The 25,298-nt window shown below is 35.1% G+C and overlaps 2 protein-coding genes across 2 annotated transcripts in view; both read right to left on the minus strand.

The window, feature by feature from the left end:
- LOC116412721 (protein O-mannosyl-transferase TMTC1-like) overlaps window positions 1-18,061 on the minus strand; it is a 200,281-nt gene extending 182,220 nt beyond the window's left edge. Inside the window, exon 1 of the mRNA XM_031907509.2 lies at window positions 17,829-18,061. The gene's annotated coding sequence lies outside the window, so the exon portion shown is untranslated. The remainder of the gene's footprint in view (window positions 1-17,828) is intronic.
- Window positions 1-25,298, minus strand: part of LOC113523390 (tumor suppressor candidate 3) — a 558,159-nt gene that overhangs the window by 391,878 nt on the left and 140,983 nt on the right. The gene's annotated exons all lie outside the window — the stretch shown is intronic.

The following is a 25,298-nucleotide window of genomic DNA, read 5'->3' on the forward strand; positions in this document are numbered from 1 at the left end:
GACAAACAGACGGCCAAAATTTCAAAAAATTGTTATTTTAGCAACTATTAGTTTAATGAAGAGCTCTCATTTTTTTATTTATTTATTCATTAGGACATATATGTGTACATGGCGGACTTAATACTAAAAGCGTTCTCTCCCAGTCAACCATAGGAAATGTCAGAATACTCTTTAAAAAAAAATGTAAATTGTTTCCATATACAAACATCACCTAGTTACAATTTTATTATATTAACTAGCAGCCCGTCCCGGCGTCGCACGGGTAGACATTTTTAACATTTCCCTTCACTGCTCTGATCCTATTGATTGTAGCGTGATGAAAAGTATACTATAACCTGCCCAGGAGTATGAAGAATAATTGTACCAAGTTTCGTTAAAATCCGTCGAGTAATTTTTGTTTCTATAACGAACGTACAGACAGACAGACAAAAATTTTACTGATTTCATTTTTGGCATCAGTATCGATCACTAATCACCGCCTGATAGTTATTTTGGAAATATATTTCATGTACATAATTGACCTCTCTACAGATTTATTATAAGTATAGAAGATAACATATGATGAATGAAGAAGAAGACAATACTTCTTCATTCATCATCATATCATACCAGCTGTCGACTGTCCACTGCTGAACATAGGTCTGTCCTCAAAGAATTTTGCCAGTAAATGCCACGCTTAACAGGCAAGTTGGCAACCGTAGTTAGGCTTCGACATTATTTTAAGAGGGACGCTGCTGCCTATCCCTCGCCCTCCCTTAGTCGTCTCTTACGACACCCACGGGTAAGGAAGGGGCGGCCTATTCTATGCCAAGACCACACGGCCACAATACCTACAACCAGAAACAGTAACCAAAAACTATAAGTTCTAAAACTGTTCACATAATAATAACTTAAAAACTGTCATAACTAAAACAGACCTATGTTTTATGTACAATTAATACTAAGAATCCATTCTATTATTATTATTATTATATATATATATATATATATATATATATATATATATATATAGATATATATATATATTATAATACGTCGAGTTAACATTTATGAATATCGACGGGGTTAACCGCGCTAAAGCAAATCGCACCAACCCCTCGCCGCTCGCGACAAATTTCAATTGTAATCAAATATGTCTGCGAGGGTTGCCTTCTGAGTAAACAAGATAAAGCCCCAATGTGTAGGCGTGTAAACGTGTAATTCTCAGCTTTGACAACCCTTGCGCGGTACAAATGATGAGTGAAATTGCTGTGTGCTAAGTGATGAGCAGAAAGCGTTACCATAATATTGATAATAAAATAACTCCGAATACTACGAGTTGGTAATTTGAAATATTCGAGATTTTTGCATTTTTTTTATACCACTGAGGTGGAAAACAAGCATACGGCCCACCTGATGGTAAGTGGTTACCGTAGCCTATGAACACCTGCAATACCAGAGGTATTACGCGCGCGTTGCCGACCCTGAAGAAACCTCTTTACCTCCCTTTTGAAGAACCCCATGCTGTAGTCTCTTGGGAAAACCTCGGCAGGGAGCTCATTCCATAACCTGAGTGTTCGTGGGAGGAAACATCTCTGAAACATCGGTTATCCTATGCTATTTATCTTTTATATATTGTTTATCTATTGACTAGCTTTTTGATCGTTACTGCTTACACGTCGATTTCAAAAGTAGAAAAACCGAAATTATAATAATATATTAGACCGTCAGAATACATCCATAAAAATTACATCCAATTGGTACATTAGTTTTCACGTGATCCTGTAGGAATCATATGTTATAAAAATTTCTAAAAATTATTGTTTTAACATCTACTGATCTTGTTATCCTTTACATTAATTTTTCTTTAATATCGCCCATGTACAAACATCGTTTAGTTTTTTGTTTACACAACTTAAAATGGCAAACAAGCTGAGGGCCCACCTGAAGGAAAGTGGTAACACCATCGCCTATAGACATGAGCAGTACCATGGATGGATGGATGGATAATAGAGTATACTGTTTCGCCCATGATACCCCCCATGCTTTGCCATTCTTGGGGACTCAGTTATTATTCCTCTGTACCCTGTATAGTCACACCATATCCCACCCTTCAAAGAAACATACAAAAAAATATTATTAAACAAAATTGACAATTAATATTTGTGTATATATAATACAGATTTAAAAGTAGTGCTAGTGTGTGCGAAAACGAAGAGTTAGAATAGGATTTTTTTACTTATTTAATAGCAAAGATTTTTTTAATAACCTAAGGTGGTAAACAAGCATACGTCCAACTATTGATAAGCGGTTACCATAGCTTATGAATGCATCCAATACTAGGGAGATTGCGCGCATGTTACCGACCCAAAAGAAACTTTTTTATCATTTTTTGAAGAAATACATACATTTTTAGAAGAAGATAAAGAGAAAAAATTCTAAAAGAAACGAATTTAAAAAAAAATTAACAACACAATTTTATGTTATTGGATATGTTATTTAAGTTCGTATTACATTATGACAAATATATATTTAAATTTAACTTTTATATACATAATACGACGCCATGTGGTCCCAGTATTAAACGAGCCACCCCTTCCTTTCTTATGGCTGTCATAAAAGCTAAGAGAACTTAGTGGTCGGATTGGCAGCAGTGTCCCGTTTAAAACATTACCAAATCCTAACTACTGTTGTCAACTTTCTTGCCAAGCGTGGCAACTACTAGCAAACCCCCCCGCATGGGGGAAGCTTGTATTTATCAGTAGACAGCTAAGGGCTGATGTGATCAGACACAATTTAAAAATTTCCCGTATATTCTCACAATGCACCTTTGGAATTCTCCCTCGCATTGTTATAAAATAAATTGAAATACACATATCTACATTATCATCCTTGCAACTATTTTTCAAATATGATACAACAAGCAAGTCATGGTTTCCCAGTTAAAATCACTGTATAATAGTGTTATTGCAAATGGCTTTAAATTTCTGCCGCGCCGTTCCGAACGCGCGACGTTCGTGACTTGCGCCCCCACCGAGGGATTACAGAATGAACCTTTTCCTGATTTTCTACTTTCCTCAATTAATATTATTACTATAGTTTATTACTTCTAATTTATCGAGTACGCTTCTGGGAGATTGAGTCGGTATTTCCATTATGATTACTTAGTAATTATTGTTATTTTTCTTGCCTCAAGAAATGTTATAACTTTTCGTAAATTAACTATATCAATATTGGCATATTTACATTTGCATTATATACTATTACTAGCTAATCCGACAAACGGGGGGAAAGGGATTGTTAGTAATGGAGACTGAGAATCCCATTGCTAGCAATATACCCAACCAGGTCGACCTCCTCGCGGTTCCCCCTGAAAACTATCATGGTTAATTCCTGATGAATTCATCATGATGGGCTAACTGGCCTGTTTTCATTCTCGTCTATCACCCTTCACTGGTGCTCCGCCGGCGTATCCCGTTAGCGCAGGCGGGGTCACCATACCATTTTCACCCATCAAAAAAAAAACCCGGCAAAAGTTGTTTTACCATGTACATTATTTCTAGAACATATTTTTTTTAGTTCAATAAAAAATAACTAACACTGTAAGTGTGCGCCTTTTGCGAAATATAAAAATCGCGATTATAAAACAGAGGTTCATCGTAAAAGGGTGAAAATTTGAAGTTGCATGTATTTTTACATGCTAAATTTTAATAAAATAAAAAAAAAATCAAATAAATAAAAAAATATATTTAGGGGTGGGGGACCCTTACCATTGAGGGGTATGAAAAATAGATATTGGCCGATTCTCAGACCTACCCATTATGCGCACAAAATTTTATAAAAATCGGTAAAGCCGTTTATTTCGAATGCTACGATCAAAATTGTCTATGATCTTTCGAAGTTCAACGTCGAAGTATCGATTATCAATTTGTTACGTCATTACGTAATTGTCATACCTAAGTAACCGATATTTAGTTTTGAAAGTTATGTATAATCTAAAATATTATTTCATATAATTCGTAGACAATTGTCTAGTACATTTGTCTACGCATTACATGAAAGCAATCGATCGATGTTGACGACTCGATTTGTCGAATCGAATGTTCTTCACATTGTCATTTTTTATCGATGTCGATAGAACACGTAATCATACGATAGTCAGTGTCAATCCTTTATAATCTTTACTTTCGATCAGCGGTATCGTTTAGAGACTGTAAAGGACTGACGTATTACCAGAGGGAGGCTTTGTACAAAAGTCAATTGCTTGGGTACCTCTGTCACATTCGTGTTTCGACCGTGAAGCAGTTGTGTTTGCATGGCTGTGTTTCGGTTTGAAGGGTAGGATATGGCGTATGGTGGGAATTTACTAGGTACAGAGGAATAACACCTGAGTCCTCAGGAATGGCAACGCATGGGGAGTATCATGGGCGAAACAGTATACTCTGTTATGTCCATGGTACTGCTCATGTTTATAGGCGACGGTTACCACTTTCCATCAGGTGGGCCGTCAGCTTGTTTGCCATTCTAAGTTGCATAATTTTTTTTTTCTTATACTACGAAAGTGGCAAATTAGTATACAGCCCGTCTGATGATAAACGGTCACTGTAGCCTATGAACTGCTAATGCCTGCAATACCAGAGTTTTTTTTAATAGGTGATAATGGAATGGTAACCCCATCCGTGCTATCGGTATATGCCGGCGGGGCACCAGTAAAGGATGATAGGTGAGGATGAAGCAGGTCAGTTAGCCCATCGTGACGAATTCAACAAGAACTGTTCACGATTGTTTCCAGGGGGAACCACGTGGAGGTCGACCTAATAGGGCATATTGCTTGCATATTCCTACCCTTCAAACCGAAACACAGCCATGCAAACATAGCTGCTTCACGGTTGAAACACGAATGGATATAATATAATAGATAAAAGAAACCAAACACAAATTCTTGGACAAAGTTGAAACTATATACTGTATCTATTTACAATGCAAACTTTCCCCAAATATTTAGTGAGCGTACCCCCGTAACCGAACTATTTACGCTGTTGACCTCAAAGGGCGCTAAATAGTTAATTAAACTCATCGCCCGTGGTTCCGCATAAGAGCGGGGGATTAACAAAATCCTTGCCTTATCCTTGCTCGCTCACAGAAACCGCTTTTCAATTCTTTCTGGTTTTTAGCTTGGAACGGAACAGCTTTTGTGATCAACTCGTTATACGCTCGACTTCAATATTATTAAAAGACAGTGTTGGCCTGGCGATTTATAACAATGATTCATTTTCCGATGGTCACGAGTACGATTCTCGTTTTATACAAACATTTACATAGCTATTCCTTATTTAGGTTTATTTCTATGTATGACGTGAATGTATGAAAAAAAAATATATCTATCAGTCGCCTAGTACGCATAGTACACATTTTTTTATAGGTGATAATGGAATGGTAACCCAACCCGCGCTCTCGGTATACAACAACGAGGCACTAGTAGAAGGCGAGAATGAATGCAGGTCAGTTGGCCCACTATGATGAATTCGACAAGAATTAACCACGATGGTTTCCAGGGGGAACCGCGTGGAGGTCAACCTGAGAGGGTCAATTGCTAGCAACGGAGCTATTAGATCTCATTACCAATAATACTTTTCCCCCTGCATAGTACATGTTCTATTTAGTTTGAAAACAGGTGGCGCTCTGTATATCCTATATCCAATGATATTATTTACAATATCATCTTGCTATTATCATCTAGGCCAGGTGGCTTGGTATAGTAATAAGGTTTCTTTCTTATGCACAGGCGTATTTTACTTTCGAATGTCGATTCCTTTACGATATCTCAGGAATGAATAACCATGTTGTATTTCATACTACGCCATTGTACAGAGTCCGTGGATTTTGTTTTTCACGTACACTACAAGGGCGGGAGTTTTATACGACCCGCCTGATACCACTCTCCATCAGGTGTGTAACGACCCATAACGCAACGAGCTTATTTGCCCTTCTAAGTTGCATAAAAGGAATAGGTAAAACAAATATACCATATATATAGCTACGCACAGATATTTCCTGATTTTACTATTATAATAATATTTTACCAGAGGGAGACTTTGTACAAAAGTCGATTGCTTGGGTACCTCTGTCCCATTCGTGTTTCAACCGTAAAGCAGTTGCAATTGTATGGCTGTATTTCGGTTTAAAGGGTGGGATATGGCGTGAATTTACTGGGTACAAAGTAATAACACCGGAGTCCTCAGGAATGGCAACGCATGGGGGGTATCATGGGCGAAACAGTATACTGTGTTTTGTCCATGGTACTTATGTTTGGCTGGTTTTATGGCTTATGTCTGTAGCCGACGGTTACCACTTTCCATCAGGTGGGCTGTCAGCTTGTTTGCCATTCTAAGTTGTATAAAAAAAATCAGTAATTTATGTATTTATTTCATACCCTATCATCAACTGGGTGAATTGTACAGTCTCCGAATACGCTGACCCAGGAAAGCATCAGTACAATAGAAATATAAATTTATTATTTGACAAAAAAACAAAGTTACAAACACAAGAAACAATGCGATTTTCGGACGATCGCAACACGCCTCATCGAGGTTACTGGTGACCCCAGAGCTGGTAGCTACTTTGCCCAAAAGATAAGTTTGGCAATCCAAAGAGGTAATGCTGCCAGTATCTTGGGTACGCTGCCTCGGTGTGGTGCGTTGGGGGATTACTTATAATTAGTAATAGTATTTAAAAAATTGTATATTAACTTTAATTTATTGATTAACATAAATAAATTTTTGCTAAAGTGTGGCTATTATGCAGATATAATGGGTCTCACACTAGGTGAACCTGTATCGTGGGCACCCGACAAAGATCAACAATTCACAATCTGTTATAATAAAAAGTACATAGTGGGCGGGTATTAATATAAATGTAAAGGAATATAAAATTGGCATAATGATCATTTACTGATCAGACAATCCCGATTTTTTTTTTATACAACTTAGAATGACAAACAAGCTGACGTCCCACCTGATGGAAAGTGGTAACCGTCGCCTATAGACATGACCAGTACCATGGACACAACAGAGTATACTGTTTCGCCCATGATACCCCCCATGCGTCGCCATTACTGTAACCGATTAATTGTAACGTAATATATAAAATAAGGTTTACAGAAAGTTTGTATAACAAATAAGGTTTCATATCACGAATGTGACGAAAAGTATCATAAGTGTCTTTAAAATAGGGTCGCGTGAACCATGCCCACCCACAAAATTGTTTGCTGCCTATCCCAGAATAAAGAGCAGAGCTTTCAGCTTTATATAAGACAGACCAGAGAGTGCTTATGCGGCTATATTAAAATTAAAAAAAAATCTTAAATACACAAACGACAAGCATGTACCTGGCCTGATGAATACAGAAATTTAAACTTGTTTCATTCATCGATATATCTTTTTTATACCACTAAGGTGACAAACAAGCATACGGCACACCTAATAGGTGGTTACAGTAGCCTATGCCTGTATGCTGTTAACGCCTGTAATACCAAGAGTATTACACGCGCCTTGCAGACCCTCAAGAAACCTCTTTACCCCATCTTTAAGAAACTTCATGGAAAAAAACCCCCTCTCTTCTCCTATTCCCGTCAAAATTTAAGGATTTTTTTTCTTAATAAATGTCAAATCTACATATATATTTTACGTTGCTAACTATAACATAAATATATCCATTGCTAGCAATATACCCTGTCATGTCGACGCTCGCTTCAAGTTCGCTGTTCACCCTGAAAATTATCGCGATTAATTATTGTAAAATTTGTCGCGATGGGCCAACTTATCTGACTTCATCCTCACCTATCATGCTTCACTGGTGCCCCACCAGTGTATACCGATAGCGCGGATGCAGTTACCATTTCATTATCATCCATTAAAAAAAAACTAGCAGTTCAAACATGATACATTTTTTCTTGCTTAGTAATATATATAAACAATATGTCTTGATCATCATACCAGCCTTTAACTGTCCACTGTTAAACATAAGTCTCCCATGGGGGTTTTGCCAGTAGTTGCCACGCTTGGAAGACAGATTGGCAACCGCAGTTAGGCTTTAGAGATGTTTTAAGAGGGACGCTGCTACCCATCCCTCGCCCTCCCTTAGTCGCCTCTTACGACACCCACGGGAAAGGAAGAGGTGGCCTTATCTATGCCGAGAGTACACGACGAATGTGTAGATAAAAGTGAATAACAAAAGTATTTATAAAGATAGATCAATAATAAATACGGGACTAATTCAGTTATGTAATTACTAAAGTTGGTCAAAGAATATGAATGCTTATTACATTATTTATAGCAAATTACAGTACGCCATTATCTTTATTAAGTCACCTAATACGACGTTTGATTGACACCAAATGGAGTTCGGAAAAGATTTTTGGAAATTTCTCATTGAGTTTGAAAAGTTCTTACAAAAGGCATACTTACTTGTTCTTGTAAAAATAATGGCTTTATTGCCCACTTTTCCACTTCGGATATTATAATTTAATGACTTAATATTTGTTCAATAAACCGAAAGACTTTGTACAAAAGTTGTCTTTGTATTTGTACTGTGATGCGAACATAATTACATGACTGTGTTTTAGTTTAAAGAAATAAGGCAATGCTTACTTACTTACTGGGTAACAATATAGCACTAAGTTTCCTTTCGTCTTTTAAATGTTATTTAAAAACATATTTGATTCAAGTGCAAAAACTGTAAATTTGGCAGATAAATTATAACTGATGCATTATACTTACAATACACAATTATTTAAATAATATGATATACTTATACATAGCTGGAGGGATCGAATTAGCAATGAGGAAGTCCTGCTTAGGGTTAAGGAAAAAAGACAAATTATTAGAACTATTGAGGACAGAAGGAGAAAAATGTTGGGACACTCGATACGATACGACGAATTTATGAACATTATAATAACATAGAAGGTAAGATAGAAGGAAGGAGGAGGAAAGGGAGACCGAGACCTAGTTACATCAGGCAGATCAAGGAAGGAGTTGGTGTCATGTCGTATCAAGAGGTGAAGAGACTTGCTGAAAATCGTAGTGAGTGGCAAGAGCTCCACCGACAAGAGCGCAGCTCTTAAAGAGGATAGATAGATACATAATTATTCTATTTATCGTCATAATACCTTGTTGTGTCTTATATGTTATATAATATATTATTATATTCATATATAATATTGATATCTTCTATAAGATCCAGTTAATAGTAAATTATAGATTTAATCTTGCTTCTCGAATGCTACCTATTGAGTGGTGGCTCTACTGAAAATCAGCGCTGCAGCACCACGCTGCAGCTTAAACTGAGTTGGGACCATTTCAGCTGCTACCACAGAATTATTATGTTAATATATAATAATTAATATTACTATGTTTGTAACTGAATAAATGATTTTATTATTATTATTAATGAAACTGAAACTAAACACTATACTAAAACTGTGAAGCCTACTCCCAACAACAATATTCCCGAACACATGTTACCAGAGGGAGACTTTGTACAAAAGTCGATTGCTTGGGTACCTCTGTCCCATTCATGTTTCAACCGTGAAGCAGTTGTGTTTGCATGGCTGTGTTTCGGTTTGAAGGGTGGGATATGGCGTGAATTTACTGGGTACAGAGGAATAACACCTGAGTCCTCAGGAATGTCAACGCATGGGGGGTATCATGGGCAAAACAGAATGTGTGTGTCCTGTTATGTCCATGGTACTGCTCATGTCTATAGGCGACGGTTACCACTTTCCATCAGGCGGGCCGTCAGCTTGATTGCCATTCTAAATTGTATAAAAACAAAAAATGTTATTGAAATCTTCAAGAAAAAAACGTCAAATGTTGTCTGGAACAAATTGTTTTAACGATAAGACCGCCTTTTATACTTCATAAGTGTAATATATATTTATTTTTTCATTTCGAACATAAGTCTTCCCCTTGAGGGATTGACCAGTGGTTGCCACGCTTTGCAGGCGAATTGGCAACCGCAGTCAGGGCTTTAGAGATGTTTTAAGAGGGACGCTACTGCCCATCCCTTGCCTTCCCTTAGTCGGTTGTTACGACACCCACGGGATAGGAGGGGGTGGCCTATTCCATACCGGGCCCACACGGTCAAGAAAGGGATAAAACAGTTCAATAGCTAAAATAAATTTGTATTAAGTTAATTTAGTTAATTTGTTTTTAGGAATAAGGGAGTAAGTTATATAAAGTTATATGAAAAATATGAGTGCATGTTGTAGTACCAGTTGTGTTGAACCGAATTTAGTACAATATTCCTCCACTTAAAATACGAAATAGCATTCCTCGAAACGATATAAACCTTCTTGGTACCACGAACAGGACTATAAAAGCGTTTTACTGAACCATAAAATCATTTTAAAATTTTCTAATCCGCGGTCTGGATGGACGGTATAAACATTTTCCGCATGAAAGCTATTTTATATATACGCTAGCTTCGCCCCGCGGCTTTGCCCGTGACTCTTCTTCAAGAAGTGAACTATGAAAAGCGAAAACTTTTTCATTTTAACTGGTAGTTCCAGAGATGAGCGCGTTCAAATTCTTCCGCTATGTAACAGGAAAAATATAATATTTTTAGTATTATATTACCTGTGTCTTTACTAATGTATATATTTATTTTATACACTAAATCTTAATTCTTGTTTACCCTATAATAATAATAATTCAAGTAAACTTAATAATTATTATTTTTGTTTAGTCATTTTTTATTAAACTACCGCCCAGTTGGGAACGCACTTTCAACTAAGAATAACGGACAAGAAACAGTTGTTTTTTTTTCTAATAAAATTAAGTTTACAACAAAAAAAAAATTATGAGTGGATAAAATGACTAACACAAACTTCGTATTGATAAAACTAACAATTAAAGTTTTGTTTCAAAAATTATACTAAAATTATACTTCAATCGTGGCAAAACCTGTTTACTTTGATTTCAAATCAAAACTACTAAACTAATTTTAATAAAATTTCTATAATACTAATTTGTAAATATACATACTAACAGAAAAAAAGATTCACCAAATCGGTTTAACCAAACACAACTGCTTCACGCTTGAAACACGAATAGGATGATAGAAATGTACTAAAGTGCGGGTTCGACGAGATAACAGCTTTATATACACATATTTTATACATTCAAACGTTACAGTTTAAATAAATAAATAAATGTGTCATAAAGATGTCTAATTTTAAAGAAGAAATTTCGTTTTTCAGTTTAATACCGAATTTTAGACATAATATAATAGAATGGCTCGCGTCTAACCCAAGTCGCTGGACATTGAAACCCAAGTAATGGTACTTTGAAGTGAATCAACGTAAACAAACACATCATTCATGATTGATGTTGATGTATTGCCACAAACAGAAATTTTAAACAGGTACTTAATATATTTCATACATAATAAGCGCTGCGTCCTTTTACCCTCGACGTAAAAAGGGTATTTACAGTTTGATGCCTTAGTTTGTGTATTTTTTTTACTTTTTCCGATTTTAATAGCGTCAATTGGCGGGGCAGGACTTTACTAGTTAAGAATATATTTGAAACAGTATTTTTTTTACAGATTTTTATAGACATATGAAATAGGTTTATTTATTCATACATTTTAAAAACCGTTTTTTTTATATGCATTAAATTAACATAATAATACTTTACATAGCCATTTAAAAAAAAATATGACCATATATTTTTTTAAATGATAAATATATCTTACTTTACATTTTCTTTTAATTATTAGTATTTATTGTCATGGAATAAAGTTTAAAAATATTTCTAATAAATATTTTAATGAAAAAAAAATAATAGTAAACACAAAAACCGCTGAGGTTTGTCTGTCGAGTTTGTCAAATGAACGTAATCCTTATCGGAAATGGCAAAGGAACTGAGCTACACAGCCTGCGCCGTAAGCAGTTTATATCATGTTTCAATTATTTGCGAGATATTTCATTTAAGCACGAAATCCTTGCTATTATTATTGATATGATAAAAGTGAAAGTAATGTTGTTTGTTTGTTACATTTTGAGTCTTTGATGATGATGATGAATCCAGTCATCATCTTAATAGATGAACACGCAATATGGAAGCCTGTGTTTTTTTAATGAGTGAAAAAGGAATGGTGACGCCGCTTGCACTGACGGTATACGCAGGTGGAGTACCAGTTAGAGATGAAAGCTAAGAATAATATCAGATCAGTTAGCCCGTCGTGATAAATTTTACAAGAAATAATCACTGTAATTTCCAGGGGAAACCGCTGATAGGGTCTGACTGATAGGGTCCATATACATTAATAACAATTCCAGAGGGAGACTTTGTACAAAAGTCGATTGCTTGGGTACCTCTGTCCCATTCGTGTTTCTACCGTGAAGCAATTGTTTGCATGGCTGTGTTTCAGTTTGAAGGGTGGGATATGGCGTAAATTTACAGGGTACAGAGAAATAATATCTGAGTCCTCAGGAATGGCAACGCATGGGGTGTATCATGGGCGAAACAGTATATTCTGTTATGTCCATGGTACTGCTCATGTCTATAGGCGACGGTTACCACTTTCCATCAGGTGGGCCGTCAGCTTGTTTGCCATTCTAAATTGTATAAAAAAAAACCTCTCCTCATAGTATTTAGATAGAGAGGGACATAAAATTCTTTTTGGCTTTATCCATCAACATTATCAACAATATTATGCAGAATTAATTTTATGCAGACGAAGTCGCGGGTAAAAACTAGTATTTATACTTGTATAATCAAATAAATGTAATCAAATATTAAGATATAGTAAACAAACTATTAATAAATGTATATAGAACCGTTTCACTTTAATTTTATTAACATTCGTGTTTTTTTTTTTTTTTATATTATATTAATGTTCAGGTGCTAATTTCTTTTTATTTTCAGTCTCAGGCCCAATTATAACAAATAGTCGAACGAAGTATTACGCCGGCCGTGATCTCACTAATTTATAGAGCACGGCGACCATAAAACACTGGGTTAGCGTGGGAAAACATCGTACGGACCGTTGACAAGAATCTATACGAGTAGAAGCGTAAAACAGCAAATACTTATACCTCCTAACGTTAATCTTCATGAAGGAAGTACAGAAATCTGATAAAAATGTTTTAGGTACACTAAATAGGTAAAGTTTACATTACTTGATAATAAAACCTACTTTGTATGTCTATTAAGGGGAGTTAAATAAACTCTTTTGATTTCATTACGAATGTTTTTAAATTTAAAATTAAGATATTTATAAATAGAATAATATACTTACTATACCAGAGGGAAGCTTTGTACAAAAGTCGTTTGCTCGAGTACCTTTGTCCCATTCGTGTTTCAACCGTAAAGCAGTTGTGTTTACATGGCTGTGTTTCGGTTTGAAGGGTGGGATATGGCGTGAATTTACCTGGTACAGAGGAATAACACCTGAGTGCTCAGGAATGGCAACGGGGTAACAATAGGGGGTATCATGGGCGAAACAGTATTATTCTGTTATGTCCATGATACTGCTCATGTCTATAGGCGACGGTGTTACTACTTTCCATCAGGTGTGCCGTCAGCTTGCTTGCCATTCTAAGTTGTATAAAAAAAAACTTACCTACTTACACACACACACACACAAAAAAAAACAGTAAAGTTGGCAATTTTAGAAATCAGTTGAAAATGCTAATTCAAAGAGTTTTAGAGATATAAAAATAAAAAAATATTATTTGCTTTTTAGGATAATTTCCATAAAATCATATTTTAATGTATAAATTAACCATGATACTGCTCATGTCTATAGGCGAGGGTTACCACTTTCCATCAGGTGGGCCGTCAGCTTGTTTGCCATTCTAAGTTGTATAAAAAAAAAATCATTATATCTACATATCAAGAACGTTTAGATTCTTTCTCTAGATTAATATAAGTCCTTATTTTACACACTAGAAGTACATGATTAAATTAGAGTAAATATTTCCTAATGCATCTGCCAAATATACCCATTTACTGTTCCCGTGGGCATCCCCGGATATTTTGGTGGCCATTTTATTTTCATTACATTACATGAAGCACTCTTCTGATTGATCAGAACAAAGTTTCTGTTTCTACACTTTTTTTTATTCAGCTTAGAATGGCAAACAAACTGACGGCCCACCTGACCGATAGCGGTAACCGTCGCCTATATACGTGAACAGTACCATGGACATAACAGAGTATATAGACATATTTTCTTATCTGATCTTTATTTGAAAGCAAATAGCATGTATAATTTATAAAACATACACTGGTAAGAAGGAAGAGCGGCGTTAATAAACAAATAAATGTACCTAATTAGACAGTATATACCTAATTAGATAGTATATACAAACAAATTTGTCGTCGACATATGAATTGCCACTTATTCTGAAATGCTATTATTATATTTATATATCACATAAAAAAATATTCTGTTGATAAACACGAGACCAACAAAATACTCGATCATAACAATTACAATGTATTAACTATTGTTTACATCGAAAAAAATATACGACAAAAAATACACAAGGAAATGTTGTTACTAATTTCAAGTCTCTCTTTTCTGTTTATTAATAAATTGTCGCATAGAAGAAAATATATGCTCTTATTTTCGTTTTCTTAATAACAAAAATGATATATGTATATTGAACTATAGTTTAACATAAAATATATAATCTACTTATCAAAAATATCAAATAGAAAGATGTATTAATAATATCATCAAAGGTTTTTATTAACTTTATCAGATTTATATATATTTTTTCCTGTATAAAGTATGAAACAGGAAAAATTATAGAAAGATATACAAGAGTATAAAATATGTAACCGTCAGATGGCTGTGATACATTAACGTTATTATTAATTTTTTAGTTATACATTAAGTGGCATTAATTTATATATATATATATATATATATATAAATTAATGCCACTTTTCGTTGTAACTTTATAACTCAAGAACGAGCTCACCTATCCAAACCAAATGTTTAGACTTTGTTCGGACTATTTAGTAGATAGTTAATGTGAAGTTTGCACAAAATCGGTTGAGCCATTCTTCATTTATCACATTATTTGTAATAAATGAATTCAATAAATGGCGGATCAGTTTGTTAATGGGGATTTTTGTGTCATATTCAAACTTTTTTTTAAGATGGAGATTGTGCTGTCAAATTGAAACTTTTTTCAGTGTTGACAGTACAAGCATGTTATGACATTCATGCGGACATTTAATTTATATTTTTATTATTTAACTTTATACGTAGCGAAGCACGTACCGGGCCGCTAGTTTTTTATATATGTTCTATTATTAAATACATATTTCATATATATATATATATATATATATATATATATAACATATATATATATATATATATATATATATATATATATATATATATATATATATATAGGATTATATATTGTAATATAGTTAATAATTTTACTTTTTTTTTTATTTGATAAAGGTACTTTCTTAATTATTAGTACTATCATACCTACTTGTACAACAATTACTCCGTTACCCTAAGGTTGTCTTGAAGAAATTGTTCTCAGCAATAAGACCGCCTTACTGTACTTATACAATTGTATCGTTATGTTTATAAATTATCTTACTTATTTCTTATATTGTATAATGCAAATAAAGTACACTCAATCGCACATTCATTAAAAAAAAATGGTATTTTATATATCTTGACGGGAACTCAAGACTATGGATTCCCACGGGCGATGCTGCGAGATTATGGTTGTCTGCTAGTAATTATAAATATGAAAGTGAGTTTTTTTATTTATTTTATTTTTTTATACAACTTAGAATGGCAAACAAGCTGACGGCCCACCTGATGGAAAGTGGTAACAGAGTATACTGTTTTGCCCATGATACCCCACATGCGTTGCCATTCCTAAGGACTCAGGTGTTTTTCCTCTGTACCCAGTAAATTCATGCCATATCTCACCCTTCAAACGGAAACACAGCCATGCAAACACAACTGCTTCACGGTTGAAACACGAATGGAACGAATTTATTGTAGCTACTGTATTTTTGGGATAAAAATAAAATTGATTTAGATTTTATTCATATTATATAGATGATGATATTAGGTACTCATTGATAAAAAAAATTGTCATTATTAATGTGTTTTTTTTTAATAGCGTAGAGAAAGTTTTCAAACCGACTGTATGTTTTTTTTTATTTTTTATAAAAAGAAATGTTTTTAATCAAGTAAACTTATATTTAAACATTTTTGAACAGTCAGTTTTTTTTTATTACAGCCCATTTGTATTGCAATTTCAGCCCAGCAGAACGAACAAGTAACTCAGCTGATACTTTATTCAAATTTAATTATATAAATAATTAATTTGTGTGAACACAAATTACTAAGCTCCATTAAACCATAAACTGTATGTTTATATTATATAATTTTAGCTTTTGGTCTTCCAAATATATAAAAAAATAAATAAATAAATAATATCTTCGTCAATTATGTACCAATTTCTATGATTCATTATAGAGTCACCCAAGATTACTCTGAAATTATGATAATTGAATCTACTTGATGAACTAAATCATACATTAATTACAATTAACAATAATATTCTGCAATTTGCAATATCTACGATAATCCAATACATAATTCGAAAATGTTTACTTATTCATAACACATAACATAATGTCAGAATTGCTCACATTTACAATTCATAATTAAAGACACAAGCTTGCATATTACATAAATCAAAATATATATATTACATAATGTATGTATAACAAATATATATGTAACTCCAATATTATTATTAGTATGAAGTATCTCATTATCTAATACGCAAGCTGATATTCATGTTTTGACTGTATTGAATTTCATTTCAAATAAAAGAATCTAATATTAAATTCCGATTCGTTAAATAGCAGAATCGTTAGAAGAAATTTTCTATTAACTGTAATCGGTACATAACTTTACTTGATATTAGCGGGCCGGTCCCAATTCGCAATTTTAGATAGAATTTTCGAAAACGTTATGTTTTCTATGTTACTCGCTCATATCAAAATGTAGGTTTCTATAGGTGAAAGATTTATTTTAAATCGATTGATTAGTTTTTGAGTTTATCCATTACAAACAAACAATCAAAACTTACTTATATTTTATTTGATTAATAGATTTAATGAGAGTTGCCATCGGAGTTTCACAACCTGTATAATCGTCATCATCCATAATGCCTTTATTCTTATTTTATGTCAAAACGTCATGTTTACACCATGCATTCTTGTCTCGAATCCTTTCAATCGTCTCACTTATCGTAACACAAATAATTTCATTCATAAATCTTTTTGATCTTATTTAAAATGAAGGAATTATTTGGATTCGCCTTTTGAGATGTATCCAAAATTAAAGTAAATACAAAAACGTTGTGTTATCCTTCAGACTTTTTCCCAATACTTCGAGTACGTACAGCATCATATTGCCTTCCATTCTTGCCTTACTTTCAGCATCCTACTTGTTACAACAAAAACATTCGTCTTTTACACAGTCCATCCATCTTTCTTCGATCTTCTTAATTTCTCGCATCCATAACAAGAAAACCATTAGTGAATAGATAGTTAAGAAAAAGAAAACGTTTACTTTTGCTCCAACAATAATTTATAGAAACAAATCAATTTTCACTGTTCGTTTAAAAGCTCGAATGCATAATTTTCCCTTTCGTTGCCCAAAATCCCTTAAAACCTTTTGCTAATTATTCAAAATCACCTCTTCCAGTTTTTCCTTTACGAGTAGATATTTGTTTCCAATTTAAAAATGTAAATTTCACAGTATTCCGCACTTACCTGCCGGGTTCGGGTCCTGTCACCAAACACCCACGTCTACTGGTATATTTGGCGAACCATCTCTAAATCTTATTACAAAAGCTAATAGCCCATTAAAATCTAATTTTAAATTATTTTCACATTTCCCAAATGTCCGGATAATTTTTTTTAAGTCACCAAACAGAATACGTGTTTCTGTTACGATAGTTGCGAGGGGCAAACCGCGCACGACCACCCCGTTTCGCAGCCGCCTATCGACTGACAGAGAGTAACTGACAGCAACACGGTGTGTTGAAACTAGCGGGCTGCATAGGCTGCGCATGCTCTGTGCAACTACCCTCTAGGAGCATTTAACAATCAACGGCACCAGCTGTTATCCGACAAGCAAATTTGACATTTATCGCGGTGCAATAACGTCGAGATGATTATAAGTCCATGCATTTGTGTCTCGGTGTGAATCTTTTAAAGAAAGTTTAGGGCCGCATTTTGCATTAAGAAGACAGTTTGAGCACCGCCGCTGTGGGTGATGTAGGAAATGCACTGAAAGTAAGTCTTTGTTTGTGAAAACGATCGTTTTAGTAATGTTCCGGTGGATTTGTCTTACTTTTCTCCTGTGGGACTATATTTTAATGTGATTGCGTTCGAGTTTAAAAAGTTTCGCTGTTTTTAGGGAATATTTTATACTGGCGATCCAACCAGTTTTTGCATAAGTAGATAAAATATTCAGAAATAGTATAAGGCCTGTATTACTTGCTGATAATATAGCTTTATATAGGTGCAATAATTTTTAAAATCAATGAAGTAAAAACATTTTCTCTTCATAATATTAGTATAGATAATCAAGAGAATAAATATATGTACCCTGAGTTACTGTAGCTGGTGTGTACGTAGCAAGTGATATAAGGAAAGATAGATAGAGTCTCTGAGACTTAATTATCTCTCCCCATCCCTGCTATCCTTTAAATAAGGCGTATGGCAGGAAAGTCTATAGAAAGACGGAAAAATTTACGCATCTAAAGCCAATAAAGGAAGAAAATAATACTAATCACAGCTAACGCTGGGTCTCAACCAATCAATCTATACTCTATTATAAATATACCATACTGTATTATACGATCTGTACATATGTCTTGTTGTAAAATCGGTGTATTTTTTAATGGGTGAAAATGGAATGGTAACCAAACCCGCGCTATCAGTATACACCAAGGAAACACCAGTGAAAGATGATAGGTGAAAATGAATGCAGATCAGTTGGTCCACCATGATGAATTCGACAAGAATTAACAATGATGGTTTCCAGGGGGAATCGCGGATGGAGGTCGACCTGAGAGAGTATATTGCTAGTAATGGAGATATTGGGCCTCATTACTAACAATCCCTTTCCCCCTTCCCGTAAAATTGATGTCAGGCTTCTAAGTTTATGAATTTACCGCTGGGTATAGACTTCTCTTCTTAAGAGAAAGATTATTGATATAAAAGTTTACCAAAGGGAGACTTTCCCGTGTGGTCCCGGCATAGAATAGAACAATATTATAAAACTTGTGTGTAAAAAAGAAATAAGTTAATTTTTATTTTGATATTTTACTAACAAAATCCGGTAGACGTTTTCCTATCTACGAGTATGTTTATTTACATCTTTATGTAAAAAAACCCCGTCAATATGATTTTTTCCAATCTGTTGAACGGTACGAAATTTTATATAAGTACTGAGATGCTATCTAGTGAAGTGTAACGATGAAGTAGATCGCAAGAAATTATTATTTGTATTTATGAAAAAAAAAAACAAAACATGTATATGCCAACTCTCATGCTGATCGGGACCAGTGGGAGACTTTGTACAAAATCCGTTTGCTTGGACACCTCTGTCCCATTCGTGTTTCAACCGTGAATGTAATGTAAATATGATGTTTGCATGCCTGTGTTTCAGTTTGAAGGGTAAGATATGGCGTGAATTTACAGGGTACAGAGGAATAACACCTGAGTCCTCAGGAACGGCAACGCATGGGGAGTATCATGGGCGAAACAGTATACTCTGTTATGTCCATGGTACTGCTTATGTCTATAGGCGACAGTTACGTTTTTTCATCAGGTGCGCCATCAGCTTGTTTGCCATTCTAAGTACATAAAAAAAAATGTCTTATTCTCAAACAGGCATAAGTACTATTTAATAGATTCTATTTTGTCCATTTGTTTTATTTATATCTGGACAACGGTTTTTCTTCTCATGCATTTTTATAAAACTACTAAAGATTTTACCTGTAACCTCGTCTTCGAGACCGCGATTTATATTGATTGACTATAATAAAAAAGTCGGTCAAGTGCAAGTCGTTTTTGCGCAACAAGGGGTTCTGTACAAAATCATAATTTTTTTTTGTGAAATGACTACAAATTTACGATTTTCGGATTTTCCCTTTTACTTGTACTACATGACATTGCTTCTTGCTAAATTTCATGGTTCTAGTTCAACGGGAAGTACCCTATAGATTTTGATTGTCAAAATCTGCAATATATTATATATAAATGGAACATAAACGGCCGCATCTTTTAATTGCATCGATTTAGAAGCTTGTGTTTTTCACTGCTTTAAGAGATTGCTGGCCTGAGTATATAATATTAATTTAAACTTAATACCTCCACGCGTTCCTAAAAGGGTCTTAACAGACTGACGGACGGAGAACAAAGTGTATAAGGGTTCCGTTTTTCATTTGGAGGTACAAAACCCTAAAATAGTTATATATTTCTTCACCTCAAATACAACGGGTATACCAAATTTCATGACAATTGGTTAAGCGATTAAACCTCTAGATCTAACAAACAAACAAACTTAGATCCACATTTAAAATACTGACCATTCAGTAAATAACAAAGTTAATTAAAAATTTATTCTATTATACGGTCGTGAATTAAATCGAAAAATTACATTACACCCATTTGTATTCAATGCGCAAAATCATCCCCTAATACGGGGGTGACTATGCTTATGGTCTATAAATCCCTACGGGTATCATTATAACCCCATACTTTCACTCCCGAGTCGTCACCTCGTTAAATTTGAGTGAGGGAGTTTATGGTATTTTTTGCTGATAAGTACACATTTTAACTTCAAATTCTATGTAAGCAGGATTTTTCTCCGCAGAAATAAAATATAGCGACTAAACCCACGACAATATGAATCTCAAACTGAAGCAAAGCTGTTAGGGTTTTATCAGCTTTTTTAAGGACCCTTTTTTTTTTAATTGGTTGAAAAAGTTCCTTCTAAGTCGACCTGGTACATATATCATTGATTTTTAAATCAACTATAAGATAAATAGATAGATAGACAGATATTCTTTATTCTTTACCCCAAAACATTAAAGTACTCAACTTATTATAAATACAAACAATTACAAGAAATGATCACACTCAGGAAACAATGGACAGTCTTATTGTTAAAAACGATCTTTTCGAGGCAACCTTTAGATGAAGAGGGTAAAGGGATTGTTAGTAATGGAGACTGAGAATCCCATTACTAGCAATATACCCAACCAGGTCGACCTCCTCGCGGTTCTCCCTGGAAACTATTATGGTTAATTCCTGATGAATTCATCATGATGGGCTGACTGGCCTGTTTTCATTCTCATCGATCACCCTTCACTGGTACTCCGCCAGCGTATTCCGTTAGCGCAGGCGGGGTATTCCATTCCACTTTCTTTCCATTCCACTTCCATTCATCAGAGGGAGACTTTGTACAAAAGCCGATTGCTTCGATACCTCTGTCCCATTCCTGTTTCAACCGTAAAGCAGTTATGTTTGCATGGCTATGTTTCAGTTTGAAGGGTGGGATATGGCGTAAATTTACTGGGTACGGAGGAATAACACCTGAGTCCTCAGGAATGGCAACGCATGGGGGGTATCATGGGCGAAACAGTATATTCTGTTATGTCCATGGTACTGCTCCTGTCTATAGGCTACGGTTACCACTTTCCATTAGGTGGGCCTTCAGCTTGTTTGCCATTCTAAGTTGTATAAAAAAAAACTTTCACCCATCAAAAAAAAACCTTTAGATGGAGGAATACTAATGAATAATAAGTAAGCTACGGTAACTATTTACCATCATACAAGCTGTAAAATTGCTGACCGCCACTATAGGATTACCTTCTAAGTCTAAAAAAGCTGAAGTTCCAAAGAGCCAGCCATATTCATCGAGTCAGCGCTGGTAGGTAAAGAAAAATAGTCTCGGATTAGAGGCCGCGTAACGAACGATAAAACGTGGGGCTTCATCTCTACTTCCAGATGGATCGATGATATTAAGAAGATAGCTGGAAACAAATGGATGCGAAAAACTTACTTGGTTTACTTTGCTTTGGTGTTGTACACTATGGAAGGTATTTTTTTTTAAGGGTGAACATGTTATGGTAACCCCGCCTGCGCTAACGGGATACGCTGGCGGAGCACCAGTGAAGGGTGATAGATGAGAATGAAAACAGGCCACTTAGCCCATCATAATGAATTCATTAGGAATTAACCATGATAGTTTCCAGGGGGAACCACGAGAAGTTCAATCTGGTTGGGTCAATTACTAGCAATGAGATTCTCAGTCTCCATTACTAACAATCCCTTTCCCCCCTATGGAAGGTATTGGAAATGGCCTAGGCATTTTTAGACTTTCGCGTTACATGGTTATTAGGTGTTTGTTATTTTATAACGTGTTAATGAATTCACTAATTACTATAAAATTTGATAAACAGGTACTATATTATATGTAGAAGGCTAAGAAGGGTACTTTTATCTCGTCAGTAAATATATTCCGTTTATGAGAAAGAACTATTGGTTAAAACGTATAGGTATTATAAATGTCAAAGCTTGTAATAATGAATGGATATTTGTTACTCTTTCACGCAAAAACTAATGAACGGATTTAAATAAAATATGGTATATTGATTGGTTATATCCTTAATTAGTATATAGGGCAATTTATTATGCTGTGTTTCGGTTTGAAGGGTGGGATATGGCGTGAATTTACTGGGTACAGAGGAATAACAGCTGGGTCCTCAGGAATGGCAACGCATGGGGGGTATCATGGGCGAAACAGTATACTCTGTTATGTTCACGGTATTGCTCATGTCTGTAGGCGACGGTTACCACTTTCCATCAGGTGGGCCGTCAGCTTGTTTGCCATTCTAAGTTGAATAAAAAAAAATTTATGTACTGATTTATGCGAGCGAAGCCACGGGATACAACTAGTACTTAATAATAAGATATTTCTTCACGCCAAGATTTCAGATTTCTGTTTCTAGAACAATCGTATAATACTCCATAGGTTTTGATAGCATGCCAACTACTGTGAATTAAAATACATATTTGACGCTTCATAACTTTTTATGGTATTCAAGTACAAACATATTATTTTTATGGAACTATTAAAATGTATATAAGTATATATAAAGACCAGGGTTGTTCTTCTCTAGAAATCTGCCCGATTCTAGAATAAGGGCATACGGGTATGTGACCCCGACCTCCCGGGCCGCTGCAGTGTCCCAGTCCTTTCCGCAACTGCAATGTCCGCCCCCCTTTCCTTTCCCACATAAGTCCCTTATTCCCCTCATTCACCAATTTCCTTTACGCTTTTCCAACGTTCTCTTCCATTTTTCCTCAATCCTTTCCTCCATACCGTAGGTGGCGGAAACCACCAACAAATGCGTTCCTAAAGAGGGTTGACATCAGGCAGGTGACCGGTCGTAAAACTAAAAACCGAATCTTTTTGTAATATGGATAAAATCATATTACACTGACCCCAAATGATTGGGATAAGGGTAGGAAGATGATGATGATATATAAAAACCATATCAGAGGAACACTTTATATAAAATTCGTCAGCTCGGGCAACTCTGTCCCATTCGTGTTTCTGCCGTGAAGCAGTGTTTATATAGCCATGTAAACACAACTTTCGGTTTGATGGCAATAAAATTACATGACACAGAGGCATAACACCTTGATTCTCAGGAATGACAAAGAAGGGTATCATGGGTAACACAGTAGACTCTGTTACGTCTATGGGGACATAACATAGGCGACAGTTACCACTTTCCAACAGGTGGGCCGTCAGTTTGTTTGCTATTTTAAGTAGCATATTTTTTTTTATTCAAATAACTTTTGGAACAAAAGAAAATATAGTACAAAAGGTGGATTTAATGCTAGTAGCATTCTCTACCAATTAACCTTTGGGATGAACAGCGAATCGAACGCGGTACTTCATTATGGGATAGGTAAAGAAAACAACAACTAATAATGTATATCTATACACAATAAATAATACATATATAAATATACACAAATAAATATAGATAGGATGACAGACAGACAACGGGATGATCCTATAAGAATTTAATTTTCACCTTTTGAGGTTTAAAACTCTAACAATACAGACATAAACGCCATGGGACCCAAACAATGTTTTCTCAAAAATAAACATCTTACGTCCGTAACCCACAGAACAGAGCGGGCAAATCTGTTTTCTTTTGTTAATTTGTTTGTTTGGTTAATTAATTTTGTAGACATTTCGCGAAAAATTTGGTTTTTGTGCAAATTAAGGTGGGAAGTAACAGTAACAAGGATGTAAAGCGGATGTTTTGTATGTGTATTGTATATTTCGGCAGAGTATTTACATATTTGATGTACCATTGCGCGTAATATGTTATTCTTTTTATACCATGATTATCCTCGCAGCTTATAATTCTATCTATCCAATGTTATAAAAAGGTCTTATGGTTTATTTTTGTATCAGTCGTTAACTGCCCACTACTTTGGGGGGAAAGGGATTGTTAGTAATGAAGATTAAAAATCCCATTGCAAGCAATATACCCAACCAGGTCGACCTCCTCGCGGTTCTCCCTGGAAACTATCATGGTTAATTCTTGATGGATTCATTATGATGGGCTAACTGGCCTGTTTTCATTGTCATCGATCACCCTTCACTGGTGCCCCGCCAGCGTATCCCATTAGCGCAGGCGGGGTTACCATTCCATTATCCCCCATCAAAAGAAAAAAACTGCCCACTGCTGGACATAGCCTCCTCCTTAAGGGGGGTTTTGACAATAGTTGGCACGCTTAGCCGACAAGTTGGCAACAGCAGTTGGACTTTTGGTGATGTCTTACGAGGGACACTCCTGCCCATTCCTCGACTATGAGCTCCCTTAGTATTCCTTATGACATCCAAGTGAAAGGAAGCGGTGGAAATTCTATGCTGGGACCTACACGGCAATTATGGTTTATAAGAGACGGAAAATAACGCCATCGTTTAGGTAAACTGTGATAATTTACCTGAGCTTCCAAGGCAGAAATTTTTTTTCTACCCACTCATTGTCTCACGTCGCACAAATTGTGTGGAACTAAAAGAATGATAGCCCTACATCAGTCCATTCGTAACTACGTGCAGTGTAACTTGATTGCAACGTCAAAATAACTCAGGTAACTTATTATAGTTTACCTGAACGATTGCGATAATTCCCATTT

The sequence above is a fragment of the Galleria mellonella genome, unplaced genomic scaffold (assembly GCF_026898425.1).
Source record: "Galleria mellonella isolate WM207_F2 unplaced genomic scaffold, CSIRO_AGI_GalMel_v1 utg270, whole genome shotgun sequence".
Lineage (NCBI taxonomy): Eukaryota > Metazoa > Arthropoda > Insecta > Lepidoptera > Pyralidae > Galleria > Galleria mellonella.